At 38.7% G+C, this 12934-nt stretch overlaps 1 protein-coding gene and 1 long non-coding RNA gene across 8 annotated transcripts in view; one reads left to right on the forward strand and one right to left on the reverse strand.

The window, feature by feature from the left end:
• Positions 1 to 4516, forward strand: part of LOC133239265 (uncharacterized) — a 30967-nt gene extending 26451 nt beyond the window's left edge. Inside the window, exons 2-3 of the long non-coding RNA XR_009733769.1 lie at positions 3749 to 3814; positions 4272 to 4516. This is a non-coding gene — a long non-coding RNA (uncharacterized LOC133239265). The remainder of the gene's footprint in view (positions 1 to 3748; positions 3815 to 4271) is intronic.
• The window catches only part of HPSE2 (heparanase 2 (inactive)), a 716285-nt gene that overhangs the window by 206380 nt on the left and 496971 nt on the right, over positions 1 to 12934 (reverse strand). The gene's annotated exons all lie outside the window — the stretch shown is intronic.

A 12934-nucleotide genomic window follows, 5' to 3' on the forward strand; every position in this document is an offset into this window, starting at 1 on the left:
ACATGCTTAAATAGTACAGCACAATAAATACTATTTGGTTTGTTTTAAACAGTGATCTGGTGAGGAAGGTAATACAAAGTTCTAAAATAAATTTCAAAATATCTAAAGAAAGTAAAGATGAAGTAACTAAAACAGGGTATGATGAGTTGTCAAAAAATTGCCCCATGTTGAATATGAGAGTTTAGAGATAGATAGAAGTCACTTAAAATTTATAGAGGAGGTGAAATCTAATATGGGTCACAAAGAATGAACAGATTCAATGGCAGAGGTGTGAGAGTTAGACATTCCAAGAGTCGAGAAAACAGAAGGCATGGTGTGGGCACACTGATTAGGGCTTCAGTCCTCAGCAAGATTCCTTCAGTTCTCTCATTCAACAATTCATTATGGAGGATCTACTACTTGGTATTAATACCAAGCAGTATTCTAGGTACTGGGAATATAGCATTAAATATGATATAGCATTAAATATAGCATTAAATATGATAGACAATGCCTCTACTCTCATGGAATTTGCATTCTAGAAGAGGGAGAAAAAATAAAAATAAAATAATAAATGTATTAGACTGGGAATAAATGCTATGAAGAAAAAGATAAAGCAGGAAAAAGGTGATACATGAAGTATTGGACTGAGGGAAATTGTGCCTTTTTACAAAAGGTGGCCAGGGAAGGCCACTCTCATTAGAGGTCATTGGAACAGAATACTGAAATGAGAGAGTCATGAGGATTTTGGAGGAAGATGACTGTAGGCAAAGGGAAAAGCAAATGAAAAGATCAAAGATGGGAGCATGGCTGTCCTGTTTAAGGAAGTAGAGTTGACAGCAGGCAGGAAGATGGCAGCAGGAGATGAATTCAGGGACAAGGTTAATGTAGGTCCTTATAGTCCAACCTAAAGACTTTGGTTATTTTTCTAAGACAGATGAAGAGATATTGCAGGATTCTGAGCAGAGGAATGATAGTATCACTCTAGATGCTTGTTTAAATAGGCTATATGTGGGAGCAAAGAGATCAGTTAGGAGGCTATTGCAATAATCTGGTTAAGAAATGAAAGCTGTTTTAAATATTGATGGTAGTAGTTAAAATGGTTAGAAGTGTTTTGACTCTGGATACATTTTGAAGGTAGAACTAGCAGAATTTGTTGATGAATTGTCTGATGATAATATAGAGCCAAGAGGGAGGAGGGAAACTCCACACAAGGAGGGAAACATACTGGGTTCTGGTTCCTCTTTGACTCTTATTTGTCCCACCTACGGAATGGGGTCACTAAGTTCTTTCTTGGAGTTAGGGGGCCAAGTCAAATGATCTCATGAAGTGCCTTCAGTTGTAAAATCTATAAATTTGGCTAATCTAGGTCTCAAAATTAGTGTACGTAATTATCTACTCTTGTATTACTCATTTAGTTTGATGTAAAGAACTATATTGTAAGTATCTTGAAGGCAGAGGCCTTGTATAATATCCTTACATATCATCCAGTGTTTACTGACTGATTGAAAATAACTAATCCTCAAATAATAAGCCGAGATGAATTGTACGCTGCATTGTTTGTTAATGAATTTTGTAATTCTTCATCATCCACTACTTTTTTTACTTTTCTTATGAATCTTTAAATTTAGTGCATAATAACAAGCCCCAGTTGCAAAGATCAAGAAAGGAAGGGCAAAAAAGAAGGAAACTCCAATTTAATGGTTGCTATTTTGAGGTAGGAGATTACTTAAGAAAGACTTAGAAGTCTGACATGGGAGCTCAACTCTAAAGGAGAGGTAAGCTTTTGTAAGACAGAGAAGGGAAAGAAAGGCATTTCAGGAAGAAGAAATAGCACTAGCATGGAAGTGCATACTATGGAAAAAGAACCATTATCTCAATTGGAAAATAGCATGCCCAGGGGTGAGGGAGGCAGAAGAATGGAGAAGGATAAAACTGGAATGATAAATCACATCCAGATTATGATAAACCCAACATGTCATTCTAAAATGTTGAGATTACCAAGGAGAAAATGGGAAGTTACAGGGAGACCAGTTAGTTAGCTGAATATTGACAGTCTAGGTGAGACAAAATAGGGAATGGCAAGCCACTACAGTATTCTTGCCTGGAAAATTCAATGGACAGAGGAGCCTGGTGGGCTACAGTCCATGGAGTTGCAAAGCTGGACATGACTGAGCAACTAACACACACAATGGTCTTTATTATAATCAAAAGGAACTTTGTTGAATAGAATTTAAATAACTGAATGCTAATAACAACTCTATTTTCTTTAAAAATACTGACATGCCAGGGTATTTAATTTGTAAAATTAAGGTAGAAAGGCATTAATTAATTCAACAGTATCCGATCTACATTGTTTGCTGAGAAATCAATCAATATGCAGTGATAATGATAGCAAAATTGCTGTAACTGACTACCTGGAGAAGAATATTTTCCATGATTTATGCAAAATAGTTACTGCTTTCCTACAGGGATGGCTGGTTTACATAAATTTTGTTTACAAGATGATATCAAAGTCATAAAATTGTAAAAGGCAGCCAAAGTGGCTATTTGTGAAAAGCTTAGAGATATGTAGGAATTTCTTTACAGTGAAAGAGAATTTGCATTGACTAGAGAATGAGAGAGAAAGGGGAGTCTAGGTCTAGAAGGAGTAAGAAACAAGGGAAAAAAGAATGAGAATATGGGAGAAGTCAGGAGATGAGACAAAGAAAATGAAAGGGGTCAGGACTGAGAGATAATTAGAGAGGACTCAATAGAAACTAAACATTGGTCTTACATAAAGAAGGATCTCTGTGTAACTGGGGGACAGATGCTGGTTATGCAAACACCCAACCAACCAAAAATTAGACTGAGCTTTAAATCCTGAGCAAATTAAGTGAAGCCCTTGAGCCTTGCGTTCCTCATCATTATACCTCAGGGTATAATACTACCAACCATCCATGGTTGTTATGAGGATTAAATTAGATGAAACATATAAAGTACAAGGCATATAATCAGTATGTGACACATATAACTATTTCACCAGGGAGAAGGCATGGGCTAGTTTTGTAGTAAAAATGACTTGGGAAAGATTAATCTGAGAATGGGGAATTTTAGTATTTGACATTTTGGAAGCAGAGAAGAATCACACTGAATCACATTGTTCATTTCTTAGTCCTTCATGCCCCTTACTGTATCAGGTTAGATAGATTATTTGATAATCTTCGCAACAAAATTTAGCATTTTCATGAAAATTTTTAAACAGAGCAAGAAAAGTCTAAAAATGATTATAAGGAGACAGGACTAGCTACATACTTTGTGGGATCCAGTACAAAACGAAAATGCAAGACCCCTTGTTAAAAACAAAGAATTTCAGGACATTGACGATAAAACATTAATCTAAGTACAGAGCCCTTCTAAGCATGGAGCCCTATGTGAAACTGTACAGGTCACATAGCCACACAGCCAGCCTTGCATGTCATAAACCATGTTTATGGTTTAAAATTTATAAGGAATAAAATTCATGTATCAAGGTTCTTAAAAGTACAAACACAGCGTTTTGCAGTGAGTGTTCTAGGAACATGTCAATTAACTGAGAAGTTTCTTGGGTCTTGAGAAACGTAGAGAGAGGAGCTACTTACAGTGCTAACTGGCCCTGAAGAGCTAGCTGATGGCCAATGGACATGAGAAGGGTAGGGGCTAGTTTTCTGCCTCCTTGATGTTTCACATTTTAATTAAATTACCACTTGAAGAAAGTAACCCACTGATTTTATTTTTAATGCCCTTCTAGGACACGTAAAACTATTATTCTGGACCACCTGTAACTGGAGGTGTGTGCATTTACAACTGATTTGAGGTATTAATCTCTCCCCAAACCCAACATTTCCTAATGTGCATACTAAAGGCAGGCTCAGCCCTGAGAAAACTGATCATCTTTAAGGAATAAGTCTGTTTTCAGCACTTTTAGTTTTCATCTCCCTTCAAATGTCCTCCTGGTGAGTGTTGAAAAAAGAAAAGCATCTTCTAAAAAGAAGCATCATAAATGATCATTTTCCTCTCTTTGTTCCTGTTCCTCTGTACCTTTATCTTCTTCTATTTCATTGCCTTATATATTAATATCCAAATTAAATATAACACCTAATCATAAAGTACCATATTATATCACCACAACATGGATTAGACCAATTTTGTTTCCAATCTATTATTAGATGCTCAATTTATCTCTTTGGGCAAAATGTTAAAAAGCAGCACTGGTATCATTCTAACAGAAATTGTTGGAAATTCTGACAGTTTTTTGTCTTGTTTCTATTAAGAATAGAACTGTATCTAGAACTAAAATGGAACTTGGAGATGACTCCACTTAAGCATCAGTTCCAACTGATGAACTGCAACATGGGACTGACCAGAAGAAGCACACAGTCTGTTATATAGCAGGTATTCAATAAATATGTGCCAGATGAGTAAAGAAATGAAGAAAACATGAGGTTCTAGAAATCTAGGTTCTGGTAAAGGCTTTGCTATTAACTAAATATATTAATTGATGAATTATTATATTGTAACAAAGATACATTTATTACATTATATAACTTTTCTCAACCTCTTTTTCATCATCTGCAAAGTTGAATAATAATATTGTTTTGACCAAAACAAAGTTCTAAGTACTCTTTAATACATGTGCTATAACATAATTTTATTAATTAAATACCAATATAACTTTGGCAAGAAGGTTGAAAAATTTAGAAGTGCAGTATTTAAGGCTATTCTTTTCTAGAGGGCCTGAAATCCCTTCTGTTATCTAATACTGTGATCCTGAAACTTTCATATTTTATCCTCAGGGGAAAGTTGGGATATATTGCAGAATAGACCTTAAGTGTCTTCCCACAGCTCTGTGAAGGGTGTTCTTCAGGAATCTTCCTGTGTGTTTTTCAGTGTGATCAGGGAAGATATCTATCAGGGAAGATATCTAAGAAGCAACCTTGTAATGATTGTTCCACTACCCCTAATTGAAACAGATTCAGATCCAACATTTGTTGACTATTTCCAATTTACAATGGTCTGTGCTTGACCCAGATAATCACAATGGTGTGATCACTCACCTAGAGCCAGACATCCTGGAATGTGAAGTCAAGTGGGCCTTAGAGAGCATCACTACGAACAAAGCTAGTGGAGGTGATGGAATTCCAGAAATCCTGAAAGACGATGCTGTGAAAGTGCTACACTCAATATGCCAGCAAATTTGGAAAACTCAGCAGTGGCCACAGGACTGGAAAAGGTCAGTTTTCATTCCAATCCCAAAGAAAGGCAATGCCAAAGAACGCTCAAACTTTTGCCCTCATCTCACACGCTAGTAAAGTAATGCTCAAAATTCTCCAAGCCAGGCTTCAGCAATATGTGAACCGTCAACTTCCAGATGTTCAAGCTGGTTTTAAAAAAGGCAGAGGTATCAGAGATCAAATTGCCAACATCCACTGGATCATGGAAAAAGCAAGAGAGTTCCAGAAAAACATCTATTTCTGCTTTATTGACTATGCCAAAGCCTTTGACTGTGTGGATCACAATCAACTGTGGAAAATTCTTCAAGAGATGGGAATACCAGACCACCTGACCTGCCTCTTGAGAAACCTACATGCAGGTCAGGAAGCAACATTTGGAACTGGACATGGAACAAGACTGGTTCCAAATAGGAAAAGGAGTATGTCAAGGCTGTATATTGTCATTCTGCTCATTTAACTTATATGCAGAGTACATCATGAGAAATGCTGGTCTGGAGGAAGCACAAGCTGGAATCAAGATTGCCAGGAGCAATATCAATAATCTCAGATATGCAGATGACACCACCCTTATGGCAGAAAGTGAAGAGGAACTAAAAAGCCTCTTGTTGAAAGTGAAAGAGGAGAGTGAAAAAGTTGGCTTAAAGCTCAACATTCAGAAAACTAAGATCCTGGCATCTGGTCCCATCACTTCATGGCAAATAGATGGGGAAACAGTGGAAACAGCATCAGACTTTATTTTTTGGGCTCCAAAATCACTGCACTTGGTGACTGCAGCCATGAAATTAAAAGACACTTACTCCTTGGAAGGAATGTTAAGACCTAGATAGTATATTGGAAAGCAGAGACATTACTTTGCCAACAAAATTCCATCTAGTCAAGGTTATGGTTTCCTGCGGTCATGTGTGGATGTGAGACTTGGACTGTGAAGAAAGCTGAGCGCCGAAGTATTGATGCTTTTGAACTGTGGTGTTGGAGAAGACTCTTGAGAGTCCCTTGGACTGCAAGGAGATCCAACCAGTCCATTCTAAAGGAGATCAGTCCTGGGTGCTCATTGGAAGGATTGATGCTAAAGCTGAAACTCCAGTACTTAGGCCACCTGATGGGAAGAGTTGACTCATTGGAAAAGACTCTGATGCTGGGAGGGATCGGGGGCAGGAGGAGAAGGGGACGACAGAGGATGAGATGGCTGGATGGCATCACCAACTCGATGGACATGAGTTTGAGTGAACTCCGGGAGTTGGTGATGGACAGGGAGGCTTGGCGTGCTGTGATTCATGGGGTCACAAAGAGTTAGACACGACTGAGTGACTGAACTGAACTGAACTGTGCTTGATATTAGTTGAACCACATGAAATTGCCTTTCTTGTGGGCCAAAAATTATTGAATATTGTCAATTTTATTTGGTTCAACCTTATACTTTAACATATGTCACTTCTTTTTCTTGCACAATAATTCTATGAGGAAGATATTACCTTCATTTTATGAAGAAATCAAGACTCAGAAAATGAACTGACTTGCCTAAGGCCCTACAACTTGTGAATAGCAGATTATAGATAGAAGGCTAAGATCTCTGTTTCCCAAGTCGAATGGAATTTCTTCCATACTACAAAACCATATATAAATTAAAATGATAGTATTTAGTAATAAAAGTGGGCAGGGGCTGGAAAGACAAGAGTCTCCAAAGACATTGACAAGTTGCAAAGATGAAATAAAATGACAATTACATATAAAAAGATATCAGTTTCCTTCTTCCTGGAGACACTAGAATTATAGCTCTAATTATGTATGTGCCTTGGGCAGAGAGCAAGGAGGCAAGCAACAGAGACCATGTGAATTGAGGGTTCCCAGGAGACAGAAAGTGATCATGATCTGAGTAAATGGAGGTAGACAGAGCACTGAATGGAGAGGAAAGAAAGGGATGAGACTAGGGTAGATGGCATCCAGAGGATTTTCCTGTCTCTCTGCTAAACTTGCACACAGCGTATCTCTAGAAGTGCAGAAGCTCAATCACAGAAGCAAGACAGCAGAAAGCAATCGCTAATTATAGATAATGCAAAATGATGCTGTGCCAGAATAATCAGCAGCTTTTTGCAGTCTGTTCACTAAATATCTGTTATATATGGGTTGTGCATTATTTTATGTTAATTAAAACTCTTACTACGATTGTAAAATGTTTGTCCTTATAGATGTTCCCAGAAGTTCTGGGCAGGAATACATGCCTACCAGCAACATTCCATGAATCTATAAGGGAGGAATTCATAGAAATTGTATGGATCATGAGATTATACAAACATTTCACTGCCTGCTTTTCTCTCACATCCAAATTCTGGCAAATATATGTCCAGGAAAAATAAAGTAAGATAAAAATAAAATGTCTCAGACATTTACGTGTCTTTTTTGCGTATCATGTCCATTTCTCTGCATAGTGCTTTAATAAACACTGCTGCTGCTGCGTCGCTTTAGTCGTGTCCGACTCTGTGCAACCCCATAGACGGCAGCGCACCAGGCTTCCCGTCCCTGGGATTCTCCAGGCAAAAACACTGGAGTGAGTTGCCATTTCCTTCTCCAGTGCATGAAAGTGAAAAGTGAAAGTGAAGTCATTCAGTTGTGTCCTACTCTTAGCGACCCCATGGACTGCAACCTACCAGGCTCCTCTGTCCATGGGATTTTCCAGGCAAGAGTACTAGAGTGGGGTGGATTAATAAACACTAATCATAAACAAAACATGGAGTGAAGTGATGGAGGGGAGACTAAGATTTCTTTCTTCTGGTTCCCACAACCCCTTTCTGCCTCTTGTTATACAATAATAATTTATATTGAGATTGTTGGGACTTTATGTGTTCTACTTCAAAGACATTTTAAAAGAAGACTTGAGGGTATGAGAGTTAGTAGTATGATGGGAAGAAGGCTGCTGCTGCTGCTGCTGCTAAGTTGCTTTAGTCGTGTCTGACTCTGTGTGACCCCATAGACAGCAGCCCACCAGGCTCCGTCGTCCCTGGGATTCTCCAAGCAAGAATACTGGAGTGGGTTGCTATTTCCTTCTCCAATGCATGAAAGTGAAAAGTGAAAGGGAAGTCTCTCAGTCATGTCCGACTCTTAGTGACCCCATGGACTGCAGCCCACCAGGCTCCTCCGTCCATGGGATTTTCCAGGCAAAAGTACTGGAGTGGGGTGCCATTGTCTTCTCTGAGGAAGAAGGCTGCTCAAACCTAATTCTTAACACAGGGTATTTGAATTCCTTTAGGTCCATCGATGGGCTTCAGGGGATCCATAAACACCTTGAAATCACACGTAAAATTGTATGTGCGTGGGTGTATTTTTGCATACACATACATTTTTCTAAGAAAACCAACAACTTTCATTACAATTATAAAAGGATTGATTACCTTAAAAGTGCCTTAAACTCAAAGAAACAGCATGTAGTTCTGGCTTCTTGTGGTTAACTGTGTAAGAATCTGGGGGTCTTTCCTGGGGTTTTGACCTGGAGGTCTTTCCTGGGTTTTGAGTCCTTCCAGTCCATAGTCTGCTCACTCAGTAAGTTGGTTTTCTCAAGCACTGAAAGAACGCTGCTGTTGGTGACACTGATGATACTGCCCTGCTGGAACAGAGGCTTTTTATGCTTTCCTTATGGTAAAACTTGGCTCTTCATGAGATAACGTCCCCCATGCTGCAGGGAAATCACCAGCCCTTCACTTAGGGCATGCCAAATACTCAATAAGGAAGGGCATTTTCCAAACAAGCTGGCCAACTTCCTCTTTGCCCCCCTCCCAGTCTGTTAGGCTAACCCCAAATTTACAAAATTACCCACACAGAACAGGAAATGCAAATGTCAAAGTGCTCATAATACTTGACCACATTTTTCATGTGATTCACATTAAAGCGTCTTATGTAAAAGTTGAACAAGCATTGAAAATCTATGTTAATTACACACAATATAAATGAATTTTTTCAAATGATAGAAAATTTGAATTCCTTGAATTTTAGGCCAAGTTTAGAACTTTAACAGAAATGTTTGTTGGTGGTGGTTCTTTTGTTACTCTTTTGATTCCTTTTATTTATACAAAATGAAGTGGGAAGAGAGAAAAAAGGGGGGGGGGTGGAAATTACAGGAAACAGCTATCCACCTCCGCACTAAAATACCAGCAGAAAACCACAGTTATGCTGCCATCTAACAACAATATATTCTGTTTAGGAAACTCCCTGATTCCAGAAACAGCCGTGTAACTCTAGACAATAATGAAATTACATCCTGCACATGCTCAAAATCATCCTCCCTAGCTTCTAATGACATAATTTTTTTTTTTCTCTTTGCTTACTTGAATTCTCTGAGATTTTGTTCCTTAGAAAGAAGCCCAACTATGACATTTAGAGAATGTTGTGGTGGGGGGCACTGGCCTGGTAATATAAATATATCCTTCAGTTTCAGCTGCCATAAATTTGGGAGCTGGGATCATTTCTTATCAGAAAAGAGAAAACAGCCAATTTTCTTAAGGAGAACAAATGTCTGTTGGGGTAAATGATTCATGCAGAACCTTCAGCCTTTCTTCTTGTGACAGTAGCTGGGCTCACTTTCAATTTATCAAGAGACCAGTCATTTCTAAACTTCTTTGGAGGAAAGATTTAAGCAGCTCTTTAAATCACACAAATGCATTCAATTTACTTTGCAAACCTTCAAACTGGGTCTTGCCTAACTTGTCCAAGAAAAAGGTAAATACTAAATAATAGTAACAACCATCACTTCTGTGCTGAGATCAAGTTTGCAAGGTGTTGCTCACAAAAATCATCGGCGAGGAGAAACTGAAATTTGGAGATGACTTTGAATATCTGTACGATTTTCCCAGATACCATCAGGTGTGATTTATTCTTGGAAATCAGAGTTCTGATAATGGTAAATACAACAGTGGTTCTATGGGAGCCTCGGATCCAGGCACCTGTGAGATTGCCATGTCCTGTAATCCTAGAACCCAAACTCCCAAAAGATATAATCAACACTCCATGTAATCTGAGGAACACAATCAAACAGACGTGCTCACTGCACGAAGTAAGCCTGAAAGTCAAACATCCACACAGAGGTAATAACAGCATTCAAAGTGATCAAATGACACCAGAGACAAATGTATCAAGTTGTTGTGGCAACTGATCCAAAGTGTGGTCCAGCTGTTCCCAGTCTGTTTTCCCAACATCAGAGGCGACTGACTCAAGGCAAACCATATAAATACCTCCTTGCTCATAAAAAAAGACATTCCCTGACTCGTTCGCCAGATTGTTCATCTCCTCAGGCTATGGTCTGCCTTTCTCCATTTGCTCTTGTCTTCTGCTCATCAGAACAGGATTTGGGGAGAATCCTGCCAACAATTACACTTGGGTTTCCTAATTCAACAGAGAGGCAGCTTACCTCTTAAGAGCCGGAGAGCGTGTGACTCATCCGCCCACAGCCACACACAAACTCAATTATCATCTTCTAGGCTTGCTTCTTTGGACCAGTTGTTTATCTCAGACTGTCTAGGCAGAGGCTTTCAAAGTAGGTTCAAATAGAAGCTAATTTACTTTTTTCTGTATAAAATAGACTATGAAATATACCTATTAAAAAGAACTCGTGAGGGAAAGAATGTAGTAGAAAGAGTTTGGACTCTATGGAGAGACTTCAGTTAAATCCTGCATCACCCTTTACTTGTGGTGTATAGACAAGTTACCTGCTCTCTCGGAAGCTTACTCTCCTCATCTGAGAAGGATGGTGCTAATGCTATGTGTCTCATCAGGGCAGTAATTCTCAGACTTCAGTGTGGCTGTGCAACACCTGGGGTTCTTATTACAATACAGATCTGACTCAGTGGGCTTCCCAGGTGGCACAGTGCTAAAGAATCCTCCTGCCAATGCAGGAGACATGAGATGGGCATTCAATCCCTGGGTGTGAATGATCCCCTGGAATAGGAAGTGGTATTCTTGCCTAGAAAATTCCAGTGACAGAGGAGCTTGGCGGGCTACAGTCCATGGGGACACAAAGAGTCAGACACGACTGAGTGATAGAGCATGCAAGTTTTCTGAGTCAATAGCTGGTCTGGGGTGGGGCCCAAGAGTCTGCATTTCTAACATCTCCCAGGTCGTGCTTATGCTGCTGGTTTGGACCACAGTTTGAACAAAAAGGTAGTCAGGGTTTTCAAGGATTTAATACAACAATATCTGGTGTATTAAACATTGGCAGATGGAAGGTTTTCAGTTAGTACTCATCTGTTCAATTTTCATCATCCTTACCCCACACAATATATTATATAAAACACTATGTATAGAGAGCTCTGATTCCTCTGAGGATTTGAGAGTTTGAGACAGCCAAAATCAAATTCTAATAACATTAACATCTCACATTCTTTTCTTCTAAAAAAGAAAAGAGATATGGAAAGGAAAAATGGTTAGATTGGTTGGGAATACTGGTAAGTCCTCCATAGAAAATGGTTATGCTTTTCACCATAGGGACCTTTCAGACAGTAACCACTGAGAGACTGATAAAGCAACTGAATACTTGGGGAAAATGGTTACAGCTACCATTTGGCTTCAGTTTACACCTTTTGCATGATTTTTGCCAAGGAAGGAAATTGTTCAAAGACAATAAATACATTTTTTCATCTCATAGTAGTATGTATAAAAGTCAAGACTATGTAGGGAGGAAAACAGCAGTTTCAAAGAGGCACCATTTCCATTCATGTACTATGCCGATCAGTCTGAAAGATTCTACAACATATTGATATTTAGAAATCTGACTTTCATAAAAATGATAAATAATAATTGTAACCAAAACATATTAAACACTCATGATTTTAAGTGTTGAAGGCTTTATACATGCATTATTTCACTTATCCTCACAATAATTCTACATGGTGGGAATGAATATGATACCTAAGATCCATTCCCATCTTGGAACCTTTGATCTAATTTCTCCTTTGCCTACAACACACTTCCTCAGGGTATTAGCTTGGCTAATTTCCTCAACTTTTTTACATCTTTGGTCAAATCTCACCTTCTCATAGATCACTCTGTTTAATACTGCAGTTGGCCTCCTCCCTACAGTACTTCCTTTATTTCAACTTTTGACTTTTTATAACATAAATTTTGTTATATTTATTGTTTATTGCCTTTCTACCTACCCATCTTTTCTACCTTCCAACCAATCCCTATTTCCCTGCCAGAATCTAAGCTCCATAAGGACAGGGATTTTTGTATGTTTTGTTTACTGATCTATCTCAAGAACCTGAAACAGTGTTTGGCACAGAGTAAAAAAATTTTTTTAATGAGTACTTATTTTACAGAAAAACTGAGACAGTGCAGTCAAATGACTTGTACAAGATAATTAAGCATTAGAGTCAGGACCTGGCACAACGATAGAGGGGTGATCTTAGAATTTCAAGCTTAGTAAGTCCCCACATGCAGCCATTTAACATCCATACAGGTAGCAGTTACCCTTGATATAATGTACATCATGTGCTTGGGCAGCTTTAATGAATGGCAGATGTTATTATCTATGTGTAAGCCCTAGATTGGCATTTCTCAAACTTTCCTTCCTTAGGCAGAGGAGACCCCTATGAGAACCTGGAGATAATGCCACATTTAGCCTTCTTTCTGGTTTTATGTATATGTATGTGCTCTGATCAAGGAGATCAAATAGTCAATCCTAAAGGAAATCAATCCTGAATATTCACTGGAAGGACTGA

Source organism: Bos javanicus, chromosome 26, assembly GCF_032452875.1.
Source record: "Bos javanicus breed banteng chromosome 26, ARS-OSU_banteng_1.0, whole genome shotgun sequence".
In the NCBI taxonomy this organism is placed as follows: domain Eukaryota; kingdom Metazoa; phylum Chordata; class Mammalia; order Artiodactyla; family Bovidae; genus Bos; species Bos javanicus.